At 35.0% G+C, this 24465-nt stretch overlaps 2 long non-coding RNA genes across 2 annotated transcripts in view; one reads left to right on the top strand and one right to left on the bottom strand.

Moving 5' to 3' along the window:
• The window catches only part of LOC309611963, a 326570-nt gene that overhangs the window by 271171 nt on the left and 30934 nt on the right, over positions 1 to 24465 (bottom strand). The gene's annotated exons all lie outside the window — the stretch shown is intronic.
• Positions 10866 to 24465, top strand: part of LOC309611960 — a 161709-nt gene continuing 148109 nt past the window's right edge. Inside the window, exon 1 of the long non-coding RNA XR_014234859.1 lies at positions 10866 to 20539. This is a non-coding gene — a long non-coding RNA (uncharacterized lncRNA). The remainder of the gene's footprint in view (positions 20540 to 24465) is intronic.

Below are 24465 nucleotides of genomic sequence, written 5' to 3'. Positions count from 1 at the left end.
AACTGAAAGCTTTCATTTACCAGAAACAAAGTCAGGAGAAGCCAAATTAATTGTTTTAACCCAAGCTTATCAATTAGATAATATCCTATAGCAAATATTTATATTAAGAGTCATCATGCCTTTGGAGTGGCACGAGAATTTGGAATGTTATAGAAGCAATGAGGTTTTTAACCTCTTTAGGACTATCTATGAAAAACAATGGAAAACTGGTTGCAGAGTGATTAATTGGTACACAACTGCCAAAACAGTTAGCAATTATTTAAACACCAGGACATTTCAAATCTGACACTATGGCAGATAAAGGAAAGCAGCTTGCTGACGCTGCAGTTGAAACTGCAACTTTACTCATCCTGTCCAGCCTTGAGAATGTTCCCTGCTCTCCATTAACCCTGCTAATCCAGGAAAATATTTCCTTCTACAGGCTCAGGAAATTACCACTAAGGAAAACAAACATATATGACAGCAAAAAGGGGGAATTTTGACCCCACAACACAAAATAGTTTGGACCTGAATTTTAAAAATAAAACAAAGCAAAACTACAGTGTCTATTGTATCACAATTGCTGTTACTCCAGCATGTACATTATTTAACTGATTGGACACCTGAGAAAATGGTTTTGTTGGGAAAACAATATTTTTGGAAACTTTCATCCACCGTGGTTCAAGGGAAATATATGACATTATTGTCAGGATCTTATTGAGGCACTTAAAAGAAATAAAAAATTGGTAGCTAACTACTTCTACAGCAAGTTCCAAGGAGACAAAAATTTCAAGGATCATGTATTACAACCTAGAGATTCTGTTTATTGAAAAAAATATCAAATAAGAGATCATCTTCAGCCACAATGGAAAGGACCTTATCAGGTATTATTATTTAATCCATGTACACGCAAACTGAAAGACGTAAATTCATGGATTCACATCTCTCATTAGAAAAGCTTCCTCCACCTGAATGGACTTCAACTCCCGTTTCTGACACCCCATTTTGATTTTCTAAGACAAACATCACCAAGCTAAGATAAAAAGAGGAAAACAACATCAGCAGAGAGCTAACCCAAGACTCCAGACCAGGCCTTTAATAGCCATCTCACTAGTTCAAATTGTACTACCTTATCAAATGTCTGTACCTCTGTAAAAATTGAAAGTTTTTTTTTTACTTCTAACCATGCTTTTGTCCCAGTGTTTAGGATGAAAAGAAAATTCTTTAGTAAAGTTGTCACAGTGAATAGCCACTCAAGGCAATTTAACCAATTGTTGGATCTGTCATCAAATTCCTCAATCAATACAATATAATACCAGTATAGGTCTCTCATAATTCTTGAAATGTAATCAACCTCCCTCTGGCCTAACCTTTCAGGTTCAAATTTTCCAACATATTAATATGCCCATCCCTTGTCTGACACTATCCTCAGTCCTTGGAGACCAGATACAACTTACCCTAGGACCCCCTCACTCTGTCTCTGTCTTGATTAACAGATGCCTTAAAGGGAGAAATAAAAGTCATGTGTGCCAGCAACACCCTCACAATAAATATCATAAAGATAGCTGCAAAAGAAGTGACCTGTGGTTTAATACTCTGTTAACAAAACTTCCAGTTGATGAAGCTATCAATGAGAGCACTCCAGGAGGGATCACTTGCACTCCCCAAATTTTGTTTTCATATGTGGTATTGGAATTGACCCACCTACCCAAGATAGGCATATAAATGCCTTAATAGCTGGCAGATAGAACACTTATACTTATTAGGACATTATGTTACCTCAATGTCTACACATAATGAAACAGAAGAGCCTTCTTTTCTCTTCATTACAGAGTCATGAGATGCATGTTAGCAGGATACTAAGATAACTGGTAACAAAGTCTTTTGGGAATATTGATTCCTAGTGCAGGAATATATATAAACAGAGATAATGTCAGAAATCTATCAGTCACCTTTGGCCAAATACCTATAAGAGACTGCAATGAGCATTGCAGCAAAGGACTTATATCAAGATGGCAGACTAAGAGAATGCGGAACTCACCTTCCCCCATGAACACATCAAAAATACATCTATTTTTAGTTTTTTAAGGAACCTCTCCTTAAAAAACTAAAAATAGAACTACCATACGACCCAGCAATCCAACTACTGGGCATATACCCTGAGAAAACCATAATTCAAAAAGACTCATGTACTACAATGTTCATTGCAGCTCTATTTACAATAGCCAGGACTTGGAAGCAACCAAAGTGTCCATCATCGGATGAATGGATAAAGAAGATGTGGCACATATATACAATGGAATATTACTCAGCCATAAAAAGAAATGAAATGGAGGTATTTGTAATGAGGTGGATGGAGTTAGAGTCTGTCATACAGAGTGAAGTAAGTCAGAAAGAGAAAAACAAATACAGTATGCTAACACATATATATGGAATCTAAGGAAAAAAAAAAAAGGTCATGAAGAACCTAGTGGCAAGATGGGAATAAAGACACAGACTTACTAAAGAATGGACTTGAGGATATGGGGAGGGGGAGAGGTGAGATGTGACAGGGTGAAAGAGTGTCATGGACATATATACACTACCAAATGTAAAATAGATAGCTAGTGGGAAGCAGACGCATAGCACAGGGAGATCAGCTCGGTGCTTTGTGACCACCTAGAGGGGGGGGGATAGGGAGGGTGGGAGGGAGGGAGATGCAAGAGGGAAGAGATATGGGAACATATGTATATGTATAACGGATTCACTTTGTTTTAAAGCAGAAACTAACACACTATTGTAAAACAATTATACTTCAATAAAGATGTTAAAAAAAAAAAATGAAAGCCCGAAGTGTGAAAAAGAATAGGTAAGAGGACATTTTGAAACTGAAAAAATAAATAAACTATAAATATCTTTTCAAAAAAAATAACATCTATATGTGGTTCAAAATGGGGGAGTAGCAAGAGCACCAGAATCACAACAAACTGCTGAACAATCATCGACAGGAAGACACTGGTACTTACCAAAAAAGATACCCCATATCCAAAGACAAAGGGAAAGCCACAGTGAGATGGTAGGAGGGGGTGCAATCACAATAAAATCAAATCCCATAACCACTGTGTGGGTGACTCACAAACTGGAGAACAATTATACCACAGAAGTCCACCCGCTGGAGCGAAGGTACTGAGCACCACGTCAGGCTTCCCGACCTGGGGGTCCAGCAATGAGAAGAGGAATTCCCAGAGAATCAGACTTTGAAGGATAGTGAAATTTGACTGCAGGACTTTGACAGGACTGGAGGAAACAAAGACTCCACTCTTGGAGGGCACACACAAAGTAGTGTATGCATCAGGACCTAAGGGTAAGGAGCAGTGACCCCATAGGGAACTGATCCAGACCAACCTACTAGTGTTGGAGGGTATCCTGCAAAGGCGGGGGCAGCCTTTCAGTTCCCAAACATCAGAAAGGAAACAGACATCCAAGTCCAGGAAGCACAGAGAGTCCCAGGCAGGATAAACCCAAGTAAAAGCAGGCCGAGACACATAGTAATCAAATTGACAAAAATTAAAGACAAAGAAAAATTATTAAAAGCAACAAGGGAAAAATGATAAATAACATACAAGGGAACTCCCATAAGCTTAACAGGTGATTTCTCAGCAGAAACTCTACAAGCCAGAAGGGAGTGGCACGATATACTTAAACAAATGAAAAGGAAGAACCTACAAATGAGATTACTGTTCCTGGCAAGGATCTCATTCAGATTCAACAGAGGAATAAAAAGCTTTACAGACAAGCAAAAGCTAAGAGAATTCAGCACCACCAAACCACCTCCACAACAAATGCTAAAGGAACTTCTCTAAGTGGGAAACACTAGAGAAGAAAAGGACCTACAAAAACAAACCCAAAACAATTAAGAAAATGGTAACAGGAACATACATATAGATAATTACCTTAAACGTGAATGGATTAAATGCTCCTACCAAAAGACAGAGGCTCGCTGAATGGATACAAAAACAAGACTGATATATATGCTATCTACACACTGATAGCACTCAGATATGCTATCTGAGAGACACACTTCAGACCTAGGGACACATACAGACTGAAAGTCAGGGGATGGAGAAAGATATTCCATTCAAATGGAAATCAAAAGAAAGCTGGAGTAGCAATACTCATATTGGATAAAATAGACTTTAAAATAAAGAATGTTACAAGAGACAAGGAAGGACACTACATAATGATCAAGGGATCAATCCAAGAAGAAGATATAACAATTATAAATATATATGCACCCAACATAGGAGCACCTCAATACATAAGGCAAATGCTAACAGCTATAAAACAGGAAATCGAGAGTAACCCAATAATAGTGGGGAAATTTAACACCTCACTTACACCAATGGACAGATCATCCAGACAGAAAATTAATAAGGAAACACAAGCATTAAATGACACAATAGACCGGATAGATTTAATTGATATTTACAGGACATTCCATCCAAAAACAGCAGATTACTCTTTCTTCCCAACTGCACACAGATCATTCTCCAGGATAGATCACATCTTGTGTCACAAACTTAAACTTAAGAGTCACAAACTCTTAAACTCGGTAAGTTTAAGAAAATTGAAATCATATCAAGCATCTTTTCCGACCACAACTCTATGAGATCAGAAATAAATTACAGGGGAAAAGAAGTAAAAAACACAAACACATGAGGCTAAAAAATACATTACTAAATAACCAAGAGATCACTGAATAAATCAAAAGGGAAATTAAAAAATACCTAGAGACAAATGACAATGAAAACACGGTGATCCAAAAGCTATGGGATGCATCAAAATCAGTTCTAACAGAGAGGTTTATAGCAGTACAATCCTACATCAAGTACCTCGAATAAACAATCTAACCTTACACCTAAAGGAACAAGAGAAAGAAGAACAAACAAAACCCAAAGTTAGCAGAAGGAAAGAAATCATAAAAATCAGAGCAGAAATAAATGAAATAGAAAAAAACAAAACAATAGCAAATATCAATGGTTCTTTGAGAAGATAAACTAAATTGATAAACCTTTAGCCAGATTCATCAAGAAAAAGAGGGAGAGGACTGAAATCAATAAAATTAGAAATGAAAAAAGAGAAGTTACAATGGACACCACAGAAATACAAAGCTTCATAAGAGATGACTACAAGCAAATCTATGCCAATAAAATGGACAACCTGGAAGTAACAAACAAATTCTTAGAAAGGTATATCCTTCCAAAACTGAACCAGGAAGAAATAGAAAATATAAACAGACCAATCACAAGTAATGAAATTGAAACTGTGATTAAACATCTTCCAACAAGCAAAAGTCCATGACCAAAGGGCCTCACAGGTGAATTCTATCAAATATTTAGAGAGGATCTAACACCCATCTTCTCAAAATCTTCCAAAAAATTGCAGAGGAAGGACCACTCCAAAACTCATTCTATGAGGCCACCATCCCCCTGATACCAAAACCAGACAAAGATACTACAAAAAAAAAAGAAAATTACAGACCAATATCACTGATGAATATAGATGAAAAACTCCTCAGCAAAATACTAGCAACAGAATCAAACAACACATTAAAAGGATCATACACCAATGTCAACTGTGTTTTAACCCAGGGATGCAAGAATTCTTCAATATACACAAATCAATTAATGTGATACACCATATTAACCAATTGAAGAATAAAAACCATAGGATCATCTGAATAGATGCAGAAAAACCTTTGACAAAATTCGACACCCATATATAACAAAAACTCTCCAGAAAGTGGGCATAGAGGGAACCCATCTCAACATAATAAAGGCCATATATTGCAAACCCAAGGCAAACATCATTCTCAATGGTGAAAAACTGAAAGCATTTCCACTAAGATCAGGAACAAGACAAGGATGTCCACTCTCGTCATTATTATTCAACGTAATTCTGGAAGTCCTAGCTACAGCAATCAGAGAAGAAAAAGAAATAAAAGGAATACAAATTGGAAAAGAATAAGTAAAACTGTCTCTGTTTTCAGATGACCTCATACTATACATAGATAATCCTAAAGATGTCACCAGAAAACTACTAGAGCTCATCAATGAATCAGTAAAGTTGAAGGATACAAAATTAATGCACAGAAATCTCCTGCATTCCTATACATTAAAAAAGAAAGATCAGAAGGAGAAATTAAGGGAACAATCCCATTCACCACTGCAACAAGAAGAATAAAATACCTAGAAATAAACTTACCTAAGGAGGTAAGAGACCTGTACTCGGAAAGCTATAAGACACTGAGGAAAGAAATCAAAAACAATATAAACAGATGGAGAGATATACCATGTTCTTAGATTGGAAGAATCAGTATTGTGAAAATGACTATACTACCCAAAGCAATCTGCAGATTCAATGCATTCGCTATAAAGTTACCAATTTTTTTGTTTGTTTGTTTACAGAACAAGAACAAAAAATCTTAAAATTTATATGGTGACACAAAGGCCCCCAAAAGCCAAAGCAATCTCGAGGAAAAAAAACAGAGCTGGAGGAATCATACTCCCTGACTTCAGACTATACCTCAAAGCTACTGTAATCAAGACATCATGGTAGTGGCGCAAAAACAGAAATAAAGATCAATGGAACAGGATAGAAAGCCCAGAGATAAACCCATGTACCAATGGTCAACTAATCTATGACAAAGGAGGCAAGGATATACAATGGATAAAAGAGAGTCTTTTCAATATGTGGTGCTGGGAAAACTGGACAGCTACATGTAAAAAAATGAAATTAGAACACTCACTAACACCATACACAAAACTAAACTCAAAATGGATTAAAGACGCAAATGTAAAACCAGACACTATAAAGCTCTTAGAGGAAAACATAAGAAGAACATTCTTTGACATAAATCACAGCAAGATCTTTTTTGAAACACATCCTAGAGTAATGGAAATAAAAACAAAAATAAACAAATGGAACCTAATGAAACTTAAAAGCTTTTGCACAGCAAAGGAAACTATAAACAAGATGAAAAGACAACCCCCAGAGCTCGAGAAAATATTTGCAAATGAATCGACGGACAAAGGATTAATCTTCAAAATATATAAACAGCTCATGCAGTTCAATATTTAAAAAAACAAACAACCCAATCCAAAAATGGGCAGAAGACTTAAATAGACATTTGTCCAAAGAAGACATACAGATGGCAAAGAGGCACATGAAATCTGCTCAACATCACTAATTACTAGAGAAATACAAATCAAAACTACAATGAGGTATGACCTCACACCAGTTAGAATGGGTATCATCAGAAAATCTACAAACAACAAATGCTGGAGAGGGTGTGGAGAAAAGGGAACCCTCTTGCACTGTTGGTGGGAATGTAAATTGATACAGCCACTATGAAGAACAGTATGGAGGTTCCTTCAAAAATTAAAAATAGAATGACCACATGACCCAGCAATGCCACTACTGGGCATATACCCAGAGAAAACCATAATTCAAAAAGACACATGGACCCCAATGTTCATTGCAGCACTATTTACAGTAGGCAAGTAATGGAAACAACCTAAATGCCCATCCACAGATGAATGGATAAAGAAGATGTGGTACATATATACAATGGAATATTATTCAGCCATAAAAAGGAATGAAATTGGGTCATTTGTAGAGACATGGATGGACCTAGAGACTGTCATACAGTGTGAAGTAAGTCAGAAAGAAAAAAACAAATATGGTGTATTAATGCATATATGTAGAATCTAGAAAAATGGTACAGATGAACAGGTTTGCAAGGCAGAAATAAAGACACAGATGTAGAGAGCAAACATATGGACACCAAGGGGGAAGTGGTGGTGGAGGGTGGTGTTGGGATGAATTGGGAGATTGGGATTGACATAGATACACTAATATGTATAAAATGATAACTAAAAAGAACTTGCTGTATAAAAAATAAGTCAATAAAATTAAAAAAAATAAGAAAATGTTGCAGAAAAGGAAGAAGAAATGAAAAAAAAATTTATCTATATCTGAACAATTTTCACTGAAAACTAAGTGGAGAATATCAGAAAGACTCCTGTACAACCAAGGCTGTAAGAAAAATACACACAGAATCACGTAGGAAGAGAAGAGAAACAGTCAGGATGAGAACCTGTGCCCCTGGGAGGGGAATTGGAGAAAACGGGTGTATACATAGTCAGAGACTCTACCTGGAGTGTGAGAAGTTCAAGCCACATATTGGACACTGCCCTGGGGTTCAAAAAAGGAAACATGAGCCCTTTTGCCTGGTTGAAGGGCCAGTGCAACTAACAGAAGGGCTGTGCAAAGCCTTCACTCTACCCATGAAGAGTGCATGAACACTCACTTGTCCCTGAAGCAGGGTGGAGAGAGTGGAATAGCCTGATTGAAATTGTGCAACCATATGACTGGTCTCCCATGAAATCCCTGGCATGTGCTCCAGCTTGATATGAGTTAATACTCCAGCACCATTTACCTCATGAGAACTGACATGGCAGAAGATAAAGCTTGGTCATGTGATGCTGTGGTGGCTTAAAACCTAAGTGGTGTGTGAGCAGGGAGAGGGCATCCATTACTTGTGAATGCACAGATGGTGCATCAGAGGCAGATCATGTATTGAATGGTGTCCAGATAGACACACCCAGTGCCCCAACCCTCACTGATTATCCTCACCAACACCTCTTGCTCCAGCACTGCTTCCCTTCAAGGTTGTATGTGCTTGTGATGGGAAGGGGAGGAACACACACTTAAAGGGAACTCAGCCAGCTGAGACCCAACCCTCAGCGTTTCTACTTCAGCAACCTGGGACCTAATCATGCTCCTGATAGTGTGGTGACAGCCACTGAGCAGAAGGAAAGACCCACCTCACACCTGGCTCCAGTCCTGGTCCCTCCTTCTTAAGCCCACCGCCTACCAAGTTAAGAGCTTCCAAAATACCCTGAGGAAACCATGATTTGTGTTCACATAAGATCTAGCTGTTCCACAAAACCACTGGGAACACACAGTCTGTATAGTGATTCTCCCACATATGAACACTACTTCAATGCTGCAATAGATAACTGTTTCACATAAAATAATAGAGAGTGAGAAAATTAAGCAAAATGAAAAGGCAAAGAAACTACTCTCAGTGGAAAGAGTAAGAGAAACCTCTGAAAAAGTAAATAATGAAACAGAAATAAACAATTCACTGAAGAATTCAAAGCACTGGTAATAAAACTGCCAACTGAATTATGAAAAAGAATTGATCTACACAGAGAACATTTTAATGAGGAACTACAAAATGTAAAAAGCACCCAAACAGAAATGGAGAATTCAATAATTGAAATATAAAACACACTAGAAAGAAGGAATAGCAGACTAAGTGATAGAGAAGAATGCATAAGTGATCTGGAAGAGAGAAGAATAGAAATCCACCAATCACAACAACAAAAAGAAAAACAAATTTTAAAAAATAAAAGCAATTTAAGAGATTTCTAGGATAACATTAAGCATACCAACATTCACATTATATGGGTTCCAGAAGAAGAAGAAAAACAGAAAAAGGTCAAAAATGTGTTTGATAAAATTATGTCTGAAAACTTCCCAAAGCTGAAGTATGAAACAGATATCCAGGTACAGGAATGGGAAAGAATCCCAGACAAGGTAAACTGAAACAGATCTACTCCAAGATATATCATAATTAAAATGGAAAAAATTAAAGATAAAATTTTAAGGCAGCATGAGAAAAACAAAGAGTCATATACAAGGGAATCACCATATGGCTATAAGCTGACTTCTTTGCAGAAACTTTGCAGGCTAGAAGGGAGTAGCCTAATATATTCAAAGTGTTGGAAAACGCTGCAACCTAGGATACTCTACCCATCAAGATTACATTTAGAATAGGAGGAGAGATAAAGAACTTCTCAGATAAGTAAAAACTAAAAGATTTCAGCAATGCTAAATAGACCCTAAAAATATGTTAAAGGGTCTTCTCTTAGTGGAAAAGAAAAGGATATAATAAGAAGTAAGTATCCATTTGAAAGGAAAAATCACACTAGGAAAGGCAAATATATAGTAAAGGCTAAGGATCAAATACTTAAATGAGTTAGTACGAAGATTAAAAGAGGAAAAATGTAAAATTATCTATGATTACAATAATTAGTATAGTGATAAGCAAGAAGATGTAACATATTACATCAGAAACACAAAATGTGGGGAAAGGAAGTAAACAATGTAGATCTTTTAGGATGTGTTTGATCTTAAAGGACTACCTGTTTAAAACAAATAGATGTTGTTTATTTGTATTTCATGGTAACCACAAATCAAAGCCAACAATAAATACACAAAAACAAGAGAGAAATGTAGACAAGCATACCACTAAAGAAAATCATCAAACTACAGGAATAAACTGAAACAATAAGAAAAGAATAGGGAAGAACTATAAAAACAACAGGAAAACATAAAATAAATGGGAATAAGTAGATTCACATCCATAATTGCTTTAAAAGTCAGTGGAGTAAATGTTCAAATCAAAAGGCATGAGGTGGCTGATTGGATTAAAATACCCCCCAGTCTAAATGTTGCTTACAGACACTCAGAGCTAAAGACACACAGAGACTGAAAGTGAGGGGATGGAAAAAGATATTTCATGCAAATGGAAAAGTAAGGAAAGTTGGTGTAGCAATACTAATATGAGACAAAATAGACTTTAAAACAAAGTCTATAACAAAAGACAGAGAAAGGCATTATATAATTATAAAGGAATCAATACAAGAAGAGGATATTACACTCATTAATATACACACACCTAATATAGGAGCACCCATATATAAAGGAAAAAATAGCAGACATAAAGGGAGAAATTGGTAATAATACAACAATAGTAGAGACTTCAGTACTAATAGGTCACAAAATAAAACCTTAACAAATTTAAGAGGATAGAAATTATATCTTGCCTTTTTTTCTGACTACAATGATATGAAGCTAGAAATCAATTGCAGGAAGAAAAATGGGGGGGGGAAGTAGAGACTAAACAACATGCTACTAAAATACTGTTGGTCAATGAAGAAATCAAAGAGGAAATCAGAAAATACCTTGAGACAAATGAAAAGAAAAACACAACTTTCCAAGATCTATTAGATGCAGCAAAAGCAGTTCTACAAGGACAGCTTATAGTGATACAGGCTTATCTGAAGACATAAGAAAAACTCAAATAAATAACATAACCTCCCACTTAAAGAAATAAGAAAAATAAGATAAAGAGCACCAAAAATCAGCAGAATGAAGAAAATGATGAAGATCAGAAAGGAAATAATATAGGGACCAAAACAAAGAATAGGAAAGTTCAATAAATCCAAACGCTGATTCTTTGCATATATAAAATAATTGATAAACTTTTAGCCAGGCAAGTCAAGAAAAAAAGAGAGAGAATCCAAATAAACAAAAGAAGAAATAATAGAAGGAATAGCAACCAATAGCATAGAGATACAAATAGTCATAAAAGAATATTATGCACAATTATAAGCTAACAAATTGTACAACCTAAAAGAAATGGATACATTTCTAGAAACATACAACATTCCAAGACTGAATCAGGAAGAAACTGACAACCTGAAAAGACTGATCACTAGTAGTGAAATTGAATTTGTAATAATATTAATAATAAAAACCCAGCATAGAAAAGTTCAGGACCAGGCAGTTTCACAGGAAAATTCTACTAAACACAAAAAGAAGAGCTAATACCTAGCCTTCTCAAACTATTCTGAAAAAAATGAAAAGGAGGGAACACTCTCAAATTTATTCTACGAGGCCATCACTACCTTGATACCAAAACCAGACAAAGACACTGCAAAAAAAGAAAATTACAGGCCAATATATTTGATGAATATAAGTGCAAAATTCTCAATAAAATTTTAGCAAATTGTATTCAACAATATATAAAAAGGCTCATACACCATGATCAAGTGGTATTTATTCCTGAGATGCAGGAATGGATTAAAATTCACAAATTAATCAACATGATACACCACACTAACAAAAGGGAGGATAAAAATCACATGATAATCTCAATAACACAGAAAATCATTTGACAAAATTAAACATCCATTCATGATAAATACCCTCATCAAAGTTGGTATGGAGGCAACATATCTTAACATAATAAACTCCATTTGTGACACACTCACAAGTAACATTATACTCAAAAGCTGATAGATTTTCCTGTAAAATCAGAAAAAGTCAAGGATGACCACTCTCATCACTTCTATTTAACATAGTGTTGGAAGTCCTAACTACAGCAAACAGACAAGAAAAAGAAAGAAAAGGCATCCAAATTGGAAGGGAAGAGGTAAAACTGTCACTATATTCTGATGAAATGATGCTATATCTAGAAATCCCTAAAGTCTCCACCCCAAAATGGCTAGAACTAATAAATGAATTCAGTAAAGTTTCAAGATATAAGATTAATAAACAGAAATTGGTTGATTTTCTATGCACTAATAATGAACAACAGAAAGAGAAATTAAGGAAATAATCCCATTTACAATCACATCCAAAAGAATAAAATACCTAGGAATAAACTTAACCAAGAAGATGAGAAACCTATACTCTAAAAGCTAAAAAACATTGATTAAAGAAATAAAAGATGGTACAAAGAAGTGGAAATATATCCCATACTCTTGTGGTTGGAAGATTTGATATGGCTAAAATGGCCAAAACACCCAGAGCAAGCTACAGATTTAATGCAATCCCTGTCAAAATACTCATGACTTTTATCACAGAAGTACAAGAAAAAATCCTAAAATTTATATGGAAACAAAAAAGACTGCAAATTGCCAAAGCAATCATGAGGAAAAAGAACAAAGTTGGAGGTATCATGCTCCCTGACTTCAGATTATACTACATATCTACCTAAATCAAGCAACACGGTACTGGCACTAAAACAGACACATAGATCAATGGAAAATAATAGAGACCCCAGAAATAAACCCACAAACTTGTGGTCAATTAATCTATGGCAAAGGAGGGAAATATATACAATGGAGAAAAGACAGTCTCTTCAATAAATGATGCTAGGAAAACTAGATAGCTCCATGTAAAATAATGATATTAGAACATTTCCTCACACCATATACAAAAATAAAATGGCTTAAATATAGACCTGAATTCCTAAAACACCTAGAAGAGAACACAGGTGAAACACTTTTTAACCTAAATTGTAGCAGTATTTTGTCTTCTAAGTTTTTTTAAAAAGCAGGATAAACATGAGACCTAATTAAACTTAAAAGCTTTTGACAGTGAAGGAAACCATTGACAAAATCAAAAGAGAAATTATTGAATTGGAGAAAATATTTGCAAATGATGTGATCACTAAAGGGTCAATATCCAAAATTTATGAAGAGCTCATACAACTCAATATCCCCAAAACAAACAACCAATTTATAAATGGGCAGAAAACATGAGTAAGCATTTTTCCAAATAAGATATACAGATGGCTAATGGCCATATGTAAAAATGATCAACATTGCTAATCATCAGAGAATTGCAAATCAAAACTACAGTATCTTAGCTCACACCTGTAAGAAAGGCTATTATAAGAAGTCTACAAACAACACGTGTTAGAAAGGATGTGGAGAAAAGGGAAGCTTAGTATACTGTTGGTGGAGTTGTAAATTGATCCAGACACTATGGAAAATACTATGGAGGTTCCTCAAAAAATTAAGAATAGAATTACCATTGATCCAGCAGTTCCACACCTGGACATACATCTTGAGAAAGTGAAAATGCTCATTCAAAAAGATACATGTAACACTATAGCAGCATTATTCTTAATAGCCGAGATATGGTATCAACCTAAGTGCTCATCAACAGATGAATGGATAAAGATTTGGTATCTATGTAACATGGGATATTACCAAGCCATAAAGAATGAGTTTCTGCCATTCCCAACAACATGGATGGATATAGAGAGTATTAAGCTTAGTGAAATAAGTCAGACAGAGAAAGAAAATTACTGTATAATACCACTTATATATGGAATCTAAAAATTAAAACAAATGAATGTATATAGCAAAACAGAAACAAACTCAAAGATATAGAAAACAATCTAGTGGTTACCAGTGAGGAGAGGGAAGGCAAGTGGGGTGAGATAGGGATATTGAATTAAGAGAAGTGAGATAAGGGTGTATGATTAAGAGACTCAACCTACTACGTTTAAAATAAATAAACAACAAGGATATATTGTACAGGACAGGGAAATATAGCCGTTATTTTTAATAACTTTAAATGGAGTATAATCTATAAAAATGTTAAATCATTATGTTGTACACCTGGAATATGGTAAATCAACTACAATAGAAAAAAAGAAATAAAAGGTAATTGTAGCACAACAGACATCCTTAAATTCCTTAGGTCATGTAGTATTAAATAATAGAGTTGGCTTAGAAATATTATAATCAATAAAATGTTTCCCTAACATACACCTCTACGTTTGTTTATTACATTTGACCAATTCTGAAGATTCTATGATGGGGAAGTGATGTTGCAAAACAGAATGGTTTTTGATTTTTAAAATTATTTTACAAGGGGAAACTTGTGCTGTAATACAGACTGTGTGTTGTGTTTTCTCACAGGATGAATCCTCTATATAACTCATTTAAAGATTCACAGGACAAATCAAATTCATAGAAAGGATCCTCTTTCTAGTCTAAGTGCAATCTTGGGTAAATAGATGAGCTCTGGGGGTTCATAGTTTAAATCTCTGCTTATGACTTATTGGTGTTGGCTATATTGATTGTGTTCTGTATTGTTTATAGAGTAATAATCTCTTTTGCCTCTTGATATGTATTTAAATAACCGACTAAAATAATGATACCTAAACAACTTGAAACTCTTTGATCACATCTATAGTTCTACATAAGATAATGAGCACGAAAAATGTACATACAGGGTAAAATTGACAGAAGTCCTTTTGGACAGTCTGGAATTGACTATCAGTCCTTGCAAAGCATGTAACTGGTATAACTGGTGTAAAAAGAAAGAACCATGCTATGAAGACCCAGCATCGAGGGAAACGATAGATCCAGGGCAGGTAAGCAACCACCCTGGCATCAGAGGACCACATATTTGATCACCTAATGCTTTCTATTGAAAGATTAATAAACAAAAGGTGAAATTGATGAAATCAAATTTATATGTTAAAGCAGAACAAGAAAATTTAAACATGAAATTCTCTTTTTATCTGTTGGGCCTCCTCCCTCCCTCCATAATGTGCACTGTGCATCTGCATTGCACATTAAACAGATGCTTGCTCAAACGTAAAAATAAAATTTCTCCCTTTCTTCTGGGGCTAGAAAATTAACTTCTGAAAAGATTAGATTACTTCCAGCTCTCTAGGGAGTCATAGTGACTTGCTTCTCACTTTGTTATGTGCTTACCTGGACTATGAATCTTTGGTGAACTTTATGTAAAATATAAGTATGTCATTTTGATGTACAATCCATTGTCTCCAAAATGTATATAAATGTACCTTTGACTTCTAACAGGTGGAACACTTCTCAGAGCTTCTGAGTGTCTATATCCTGGGTTATAATCCTCAATTCAGCTCAAATAAAATCCCCCTTGTTCTTCTTTTTTCTCTCAATTGAAGTATAGTTGATTTATAATATTGTATTAGTTTCAGGTGTACAGTATAGTGATTCAGTATTTTTGCAGATTATACTTCATTGTAAGTTATTACAAGATAATGCCTATAATTCCCTGTGCTATACATTATTTCCCTGTTGCTTATCTATTGTATACATAGTATTTTGCGTCTTTTAATCCCATACCCTTAATTTATCCTTCCCCCTCTTCCCTCTCCTCTTTGGTAATCACAAGTATTTTTCTGTATCTGTGAGTCTGTTTCTGTTCACAAATATATTATTTTGTATTTTTTTTTTAGATTTCACATATAAGTGATATGAAGCAGTAGTTGTCTTTGTCTGACTAATATCACTCAGCCTAATATTCTCTGTGTCCATCCACATTGCTGTAAATAGCAGAATCTCATCCTTTTTTATGGCTGAGTAATATTCCACTGTCTATATATATACCAAGTGTTTTAATCCAATCATCTGTTGATGGGGGCTTGCATTGCTTCCATGTCTTGGCTATTGTAAATAGTGCTGTTGTGAATATTGGGGTAATATTTTCATTTTTTCAGACGTACACCCAGGAGTGGAATTTCTGGATTATATGATAGTTCTATTTTTAGTTTTTTGAGGAAGCTCATAGTGTTTTCCATAGTAGCTACACCAATTTACATTCCCTCCAAGAGTGCATAAGTGCTCCCCTTTCTCCACCTCCTCTCCAACATTTGTTATTTGTAGACTTTTTGATGATAGCCATTTGGACAGGAGTGAGGTGATATCTCTTTGTTGTTTTGATTTCCAATTCTCTAATAATTATTAATGTTTAGCATCTTTTCATGTGCCTGTTAGCCATCTGTATGTCTTTGGAAAAATGTCTATTCAGGTCTTCTGCCCATTTTTTGATTGGGCTGCTTTTTTAATATTGAGTTGTATGAGCTGTTTGTATATTTTGGATATTAACTGCTTGTCAGTCTCATCATTTGCAAATATTTTCTCCCATACCACAGGTAGTCTTATCCTTTTTTTGATGTTTTCCTTTGCTATGCAAAACATTTTAAGTGTAATTAGGTTCCATTTGCTTATTTTGCTTTTATTTCTTTCGCCTTAGAAGACTGATCTAAAGAAATATTGCTGTGATTTATGTCAAAGAGTGTTCTGACTATTCTCTCCTAGGAGTTTTATAGTTTCCAGTCTTATAGTTAGGTCTTTAAACCATCTTGAGTTTATTTGTATATTATGGGAGAGAATGTTCTAATCTCATTCTTTTACATGTGGCTGTCCAATTTCCCAACACCACCTTTTGAAGAGACTGTCTTTTCTCCATTGTATATTCTTGTCTCCTTTGTCAGAGATTAATTACCATAGGTGTGTGGGGCTTTATTTCTGGGATTTCTATTCTGTTCCACTGATCTATGTGTCTGTGTTTGTGGAGTGCCATGCTGTTTTGATTACTGTAGCTTTTTGGTATAGTCTGAAGTCTAGGAGGGTTATACCGCCAGTTTTGTTTGTTTGATTGTCAAGATTGCTTTGGGAATGCTGGGTATTTTGTGGTTGCATTTAAATTTTAAGATTATTTTTCTAGTTCTGTCACAATTTTATAGGTATTTTGATAAGGATTGCATAAAACTTTATATTGCTTTGGATAGTATATCCATTTAAACTATAATGCAGGATATATTTTCATTTTTTTGAATCTTCTTCAATTTCCTTTATCAATGTTTTATAGTTTTCAGCAAATATATCTTTCACCTCCTGGTTAAGCTTATTCCTTGTTTGTTTGTTTTTAACATGTTTTTTTTTTTACTTTCTCTTTCTGATATTTCATTGTTAGTGTAAAGAAATGTAACAGATTTCTGTATATTAATTTTATATCCTGTTACCTGCTGAATGTCTTTATTCGTTATAACAGATTTTGTGTGAAGACTTTAGAGTTTTCCGTATGGAGTATCTGTCATCTGTGAATAGTGACAAATGTATCTTTTCCCTTCCATTTTGGGTGCATTTTATTTCTTTTTCTTGCCTGGATCCCAGAATTTCCAATACTGTGTTGAATAGAAGAGCTGAGAATGGGCATCCTTGTCTTCTTCTTAAATTTAGTGGGAAAGTTATCAGCACTTCATTGTTGAGTGCTATGTTGGGTTTGTTGTAAATGACTTTTATTAGGTAGAGATATATTTATTCTATACCCATTTTGGCAAGAGTTTTTATCATGAATGGATGATGAATTTTGTCAAATGCTTTTTCAGCATATATTGAGATGATCACGTGTTTTTTGTCTTTCTTTTTGTTAACGTGGTGTATCACTTTGATTGATTTGCATAACTATCACTGTGACCCTGGAATTGAATCCAACTTGATCATTGTGTATTATCCTAGCTATGTATTGTTTCATTTGGATCGTTAATATTTTGTTGAGGATTTTTGCCTCTATATTCATCAAACATACTGGCCTGTGATTTTCTCTTTTTTTGTAATTTCTTTGTCTAGCTTTAGTATCAGGGTAATGGGGGCCTCATAGAATGAAGGTGGCAGTATTCCCTTCTCTTCAATTTTTTTGAATAGTTTGAGAAGGATATGTATAATTTCTTCTTTTTAAGTTTGATAGAAATCTCTTGGGAAGCTGTCTGTTCCCGGACTTTCGTTTGCTGGGATTATTCAATTACAAATTCAATTTCACTTCTAGTGATCAGTGTTTTCAATTTGCCTGTGTCTTCTTGATTCAGCCTCAGCTGGCTGTATGTTTCTAGAAATTTGTCTATTTCTTTTAGGTTTTCCAATTTGTTACCATATAGCTCTTCATAATATTCTTTAATGATTTTTAATTCTCTGTGTTATTGGATGTTATTTCTCCTCTTTCATTTTTTTTTGTTTATTTGGATTCTTTTTTTTAACATCTTTATTGGAGTATAATTGCTTTACATTGTTGCATTAGTTTCTGCTGTATAACAAAGTGAATCAGCTATACATATACATATATCCTCATATTCCCTCCCTCTTGTATTTCCCTCTCACCCTTCTAGGTGGTCACAAACCACTGAGCTGGTCTCCCTGTGCTATGTGGCTGCTTCCCACTAGCTATCTATTTTATATCTGGTAGTGTATATATATCAATGTCACTCTCTCACTTTGTCCCAGCTTACACTTTCCCCTCCCTGTGTCCTCAAGTCCATTCTCTACATCTGTGTCTTTATTCCTGTCCTGCCCCTAGGTTCATCAGAACCTTTTTTCTTTTTTTTTTTAAGATTCCATATATATGTGTTAGCATATGGTATTTGTTTTTCTCTTTCTGACTTACTTCACTCTGTATGACAGATTCTATGTCCATCCACCTCACTATAAATAACTCAATTTTATTTCTTTTTATGGCTGAGTAATATTCCATTGTATATATGTGCCACATCTTCTTTATCCATTCCTCTGCCAATGGACATTTAGGTTGCTTCCATGTCCTGGCTATTGTAAACAGTGCTGCAATGAACATTGCAGTGCATGTATCCTCTCAGACCATGTTTTTGTCTGGATATATGCCAAGAGTGGGATTGCAGGATCATTGGGTAGCTCTATTTTTAGTTTTTTAAGGAACCTCCATACTGTTTTCCATAGAGGCTGTACCAATTTACATTCCCAACAACAGTGTAGGAAGGTTTCCTTCTTTCCACACCCTCTCCAGCATTTATTGCCTCAGTTTCCCTTTTGGCAAAATGGGTTGTTGACAAATTTCAAAAATAAAGAAAAAAGAAACATTGAAGTGAATAGACCCTTCCTCACTTAAAGTCTAAATATATTGTTCTTCTCATTAAGAAAACTTTATCTCCCTTTTCCTGCCAAGGGCTTACTGTACTTCACTCAGTAAAGATTAGGACGGTGAAGAAAATTAGGATTAAATATATACGGTTATGGGACTTTTTAAGGAGAAATGAGGACTAACTCTGCCATGCATTATATCTGTGCTTACCTCAGTCAGTCACTACCAGGGCCCAGGGCACCTCTCTCATCTATCATTATTCTGATGTTCATTCCTGTGTTACCTTTTACCTTCCCCAATCTCTCTGCTCTGTACTCCCAAATTTCCTGCTACATCCTCTTTATGATCTGCAAGATTTCCAATCTTTTGATCACACCATTTTTTACTATCTATCCATACTTTCCTGGATTCATTTTTCTCCTTTCTCAGGTTAAATTCCACATTCCATTAGAGTTATCCCTTGCAGATCATCATAGTTCTCTTGTATCATTTTCCTCTAATTTATTTTCTGAGAAAAACTCAAAGCTTGGATAAACATTACTATGTATCTTCTTTATGTCTGCTCCTATTCAAGTGCAACATTGCTGGGGGGCGGGGGGAAATCACATAACTATTGCTTCACTCTAAATTAAGCATCTCTTAGGTAGGGAATTAAGAGACACAAACTACTATGTATAAATAGCCAGGGCATGGAAGCAACCTAAGCGTCCATCGACAGATGAATGGATAAAGAAAATGTGTCACATATATACAATGGAATATTACTCAGCCATAAAAAGAAACAAAACTAAGTTATTTGTAGTGAGGTGGACGGACATAGAGTCTGTCATACAGAGTGAAGTAAGTCAGAAAGAGAAAAACAAATACTGTATGCTAACACATATATATGGAATCTAAAAAAAAAAAACAAAGGTTCTGATGAACCTAGGGGCAGGACAGGAATAAAGACACAGATGTAGAGAATGGACTTGAGGACATGGGGAGGGGAAAGTGTAAGCTGGGATGAAGTAAGAGAGTGACATGGACTAATATATACTACCAAATGTAAAGTAGATAGCTAGTGGGAAGCAGCCACATAGCACAGGGAGATCAGCTCATTGCTTTGTGACCACCTAAGGGAGTGGGATAGGGAGGGTGAGAGAGAGATGCAAGAGAAAGGATATGTGGGGATATATGTATATGTAATGTATAGCTGATTCACTTTGTTATAAAGCAGAAACTAACACACCATTGTAAAGCAATTATACTCCAATAAAGATGTTTAAAAAAACTACTATGTATAAAATAATAATCTACAGTGATATATTATACAGCACAGGGAATATAGCCAATATTTTATAATAACTTTAAATGAAGTATAATCTATAAAAATATTGCATCAGTATGTTGTACACCTGAAACTAAAATGATATCATAAGTCAGCTATGCTTCAATTAAACAAAAATAACCATTCCAATTCTCAATTTGACATTTAATATAGCCCCTAAATTCAACTATGTTTCTCTAATAGGTTTAATTTTCTATTCCTCAAGTACTATCTATCTGTTCAAATCTCTAAAACCTATTTCTAAAACTCTCACATTCAGCTGAAGACCTTTTCTCAAACTTTATGGAGAAAGTAGAAATCAAGTTCCAATCAGGAACTTTACAAACTTTCCTAAATTTACTTCCATCTTCTCTTTGCCCTCTTCTCCTACTGAAAGCAAATTATTTCTTTTTTCTTCTACCAGGTCATGTATTTTACAACTTCCTTATTGCTAAATTCAATTGACACGTTTCTGTCTTTATCTTGTTTCATTTCTCCCAGAATGCAACACATTTAACTATGCTTTTCTTCTAGATACACCCTCTTCACTTGGCTTCTATTACACTGCTGCCATCTGTCCTCCTTCTACTTCACTGGCCATTCCTTCTAAGCTCCTTTGTTAGCTCTTCTTTCTCCCCCTGACCATATGTAAGAGTAGTTTGGAGTACCATCCTGGTCCTTCTTCCTTACTTTTATTTTTCATCAGGTGATCTTTTTTCTTTCCTTGAATTTCTTAACACTATGTTGAGAAATTAAAAATTATCAGCAGAAATTCTAGGTTTACACATTCAATTTCCTGCTTTTCACTTCAACTTGGGTGTCTTAGGGATACCCTTAATTTAACAGAAACTTTAATCTCTAAATATTAACAAGGAAAATTAAACTCACCTCCCATCTCCTCAAACCTATAACTCTGTAACCTCCCTTCTTAGTAAATGGCAATACTATCTTCCCTGTTTCTCAAACCAAAATCTAGGTGTCATATTTGAACGTAGTCCAGTAAATCTATGCCATTCTCTTGCTCAAAAATTCTTGTTGACTTCCATTACACTTACATTAAACCCAAACTCTTTAAAATGGCCTACTTGGAGCATGATTTAGCTCTCCATTTGAATTTTTTGAACTCTTCTCAAGTCTGTTTATGGCTCAGTCATGCTGATCTAGTTTCACCTCCCGGATCCTGCTAAATTATTTCCTACCTCAGGATGCTGGCATGCTCTGTTGGTTTAGAATCCCTTCTGTCACTTATTGTATAACTAGTTTTTTCCTCTTACTTTGGATCTCAACTTAAACAAATATCACCAAAAGGATATTTTTAAGCACCATATCTGAAATAAAGTGTATTCCTGGTCCCCAATTTATTATTGTCCATCTCAGCATTTCCTTTTTTCTTCATGGGAGTTACAGCTACTGTTTTATAATTATTTATTGGCCCTTAACCTATTTTGTGTATTGTTCCCTCTTTAGTAGCTATGCTCCCTGGGCTGGGAAGAGGTTTTTCTTCTTACAGTTTTCTTTTGAGTGCCTGGCTCTATAAATACTCATTAATGAATGAATTGAATAATGAATGAGGAAAGAGGCCTATATAAAGTTTATGTAAAGGTCAAATGAAATTATGTAGGTCAAATCACCTTTGAACATATTAAAGTGTTAAGGCATTTTTATTCCATTTTTTTTCTATAATGAGTGATAGGCCTCACTATCACTAGGACTGTTTCCATCCTCCTATCTTCCAAGCCACCTTTCTACTCTCATTCAGAAATCTTCACAAATTCCATCTCATGCAGGAGGCCTGCACAGACCAGGTAGGTTGGGAGAAAATTCTTACTACCCTCATATATGTCTTTTCTGTATGTCCAATTTCATCTGTAAGATAAGAAAAGTGAAAATTATGTGGAAAAAATTTCAAGAACCTTAATTAACTCTAAAGGATGAGTGTTAAGCTTTTGTGTATATGTTTCAGTATATATGTGTATATGTGTCATTTGTGTATATATGTGAGTGCAAGTGCTGCACATTGGTTTTCAGCACAGGGTTGAGTTGGGGTTGAGCTTTTAAGGCTCCATCTACCCTATTGTCTTTGTTCCTCTGACATTTTGAGGGATGCAGGCTTAGCCACAAAGCAGGCTTAACTGTTAAACAAGGAAGGCTTTTCCTCCTTGTTTAGAAGGTTAATTGAAACCAAGGTGAACTGCTTGTGTAACCCTTCTGTCCACAATTTAGTTGAAATCCTTTCATCATTGTTCCTTGCCCCTATGCAATAAAGTTTGTACCCTTGGCGTATTACACATGAGGTATCTTTTGAACTATAATCTTACTTTTTATTATGTATACCTTTTCAAAAAGACTCCATCCATCTCCCAATCCTTTGGATACTCTGAAAAACTTATGATTTACTGGCTGTAAACCACCATATTTGTTTTGTAAACAAAACCATGTTCTCTCATGCCTTCACCAATTTTTAAATTTCATGACTTCTTCCTGATAGCTCTTAAATTTTTACTTTATTTTTTATTCCAGAAAACATCTATCCATCCTCAAGAATCAGTTCAAATTTTACCTCCTCTATGAATTTTATTTAATCTCTCTAGAAAGAGTCACTCCTTCTTCTGAGGTGTCATATCTTCAGGGTATTCTTTTGGAATATCCATATTCATATTCATTTTCATAACTCCAAGGATGCTACTCACATTCTGTTCTAAGTGAATTATACTCCTTGGAATACACAGTGCATAATCTTGTTGGCCAGATGTGATGACCCATATTTTTATATTCTTCTATACATACTACATGTATCTCATTACTTGTATTATATCAGAGCCTTTAATCCTAAACAATATTTTTATGTCTTCGGTACATACTTGATTACCTGTATTATTTTCCTTACATCTTCTATATTTACCACCTTTTTCTTATTATTACAAGAAGAAGACATTTTTACCTTTCCTCATGTTTAGGTATGGCAGAATTTCTTGAGCAACATACCTGACCTCTCTACCCATTTCTTCTTCTGTCTCTCAATTGGTTATAAATATGGGAGTAGAAGACAACTGTAACTTATAGGTCCTCTCAAACCTCAAGACTAACCCACAGCTTAGTTTTTCCCTGAAATACAAACACTGATTTAATGGTAAAGCCTCATGGATAAGATTCAAAGAAGTCGGAGTTAAAATGTGGTAGTTTGCTAATAAATGTTTCATTTTTTCCACTTGTAAGTCTTTTTTTGTTCATCTTATTCTGCAGTAGTCTGATTCTGTTGCATTTTCTCATTGAAATGTCATCTATAATTTAAAGCAGTGAGCCATGATATAAAATAGAGTAAAGCAAGTCTAGGACTTGTGATCAAGGTTTGGAGAGCATTGGTACTATATTGGAAATCATGTCATGTTTAATGGAAAGCAGACTCCTCCTATAAATCCAGTAATCAATAGCTTGTTGTCTCTTCTTATTTGAAAATCCTATTCAATAATAATTGTTCTTATGCTAGGTTTTGAATATTAAAAAGCTAAAGAGGACAAATGCTTCCCTCACACAATTTGTCTGAGTTTAATAATTTCACAGCTGGCTAGAGGGTAATGTTAATGAAGCCAAAATCACAGGTTTCATGTGAGTATCCACCAGTAAATTTGCTCTAAATTTGTACAGCCTCAATTGCACTTTTAACCCAGGTGAGTTGACTTATGACTGTGAACAAATTATCTTAATAAACACTTAGAGGGGGTAAGAGTATATGAATGCAAAATCCAGTACCACTAATATAAAAACAACACATGGTTTAACTTAAGGGAATTTACTCCATTTATAAACAAATTAGGTGACCTTTA

Source organism: Balaenoptera borealis (genome assembly GCF_965194805.1).
Source record: "Balaenoptera borealis genome assembly, chromosome: 15".
In the NCBI taxonomy this organism is placed as follows: domain Eukaryota; kingdom Metazoa; phylum Chordata; class Mammalia; order Artiodactyla; family Balaenopteridae; genus Balaenoptera; species Balaenoptera borealis.
The sequence above is the reverse complement of the archived record's forward strand: the minus strand, read 5'-3'. Positions and strand labels throughout refer to the sequence as shown.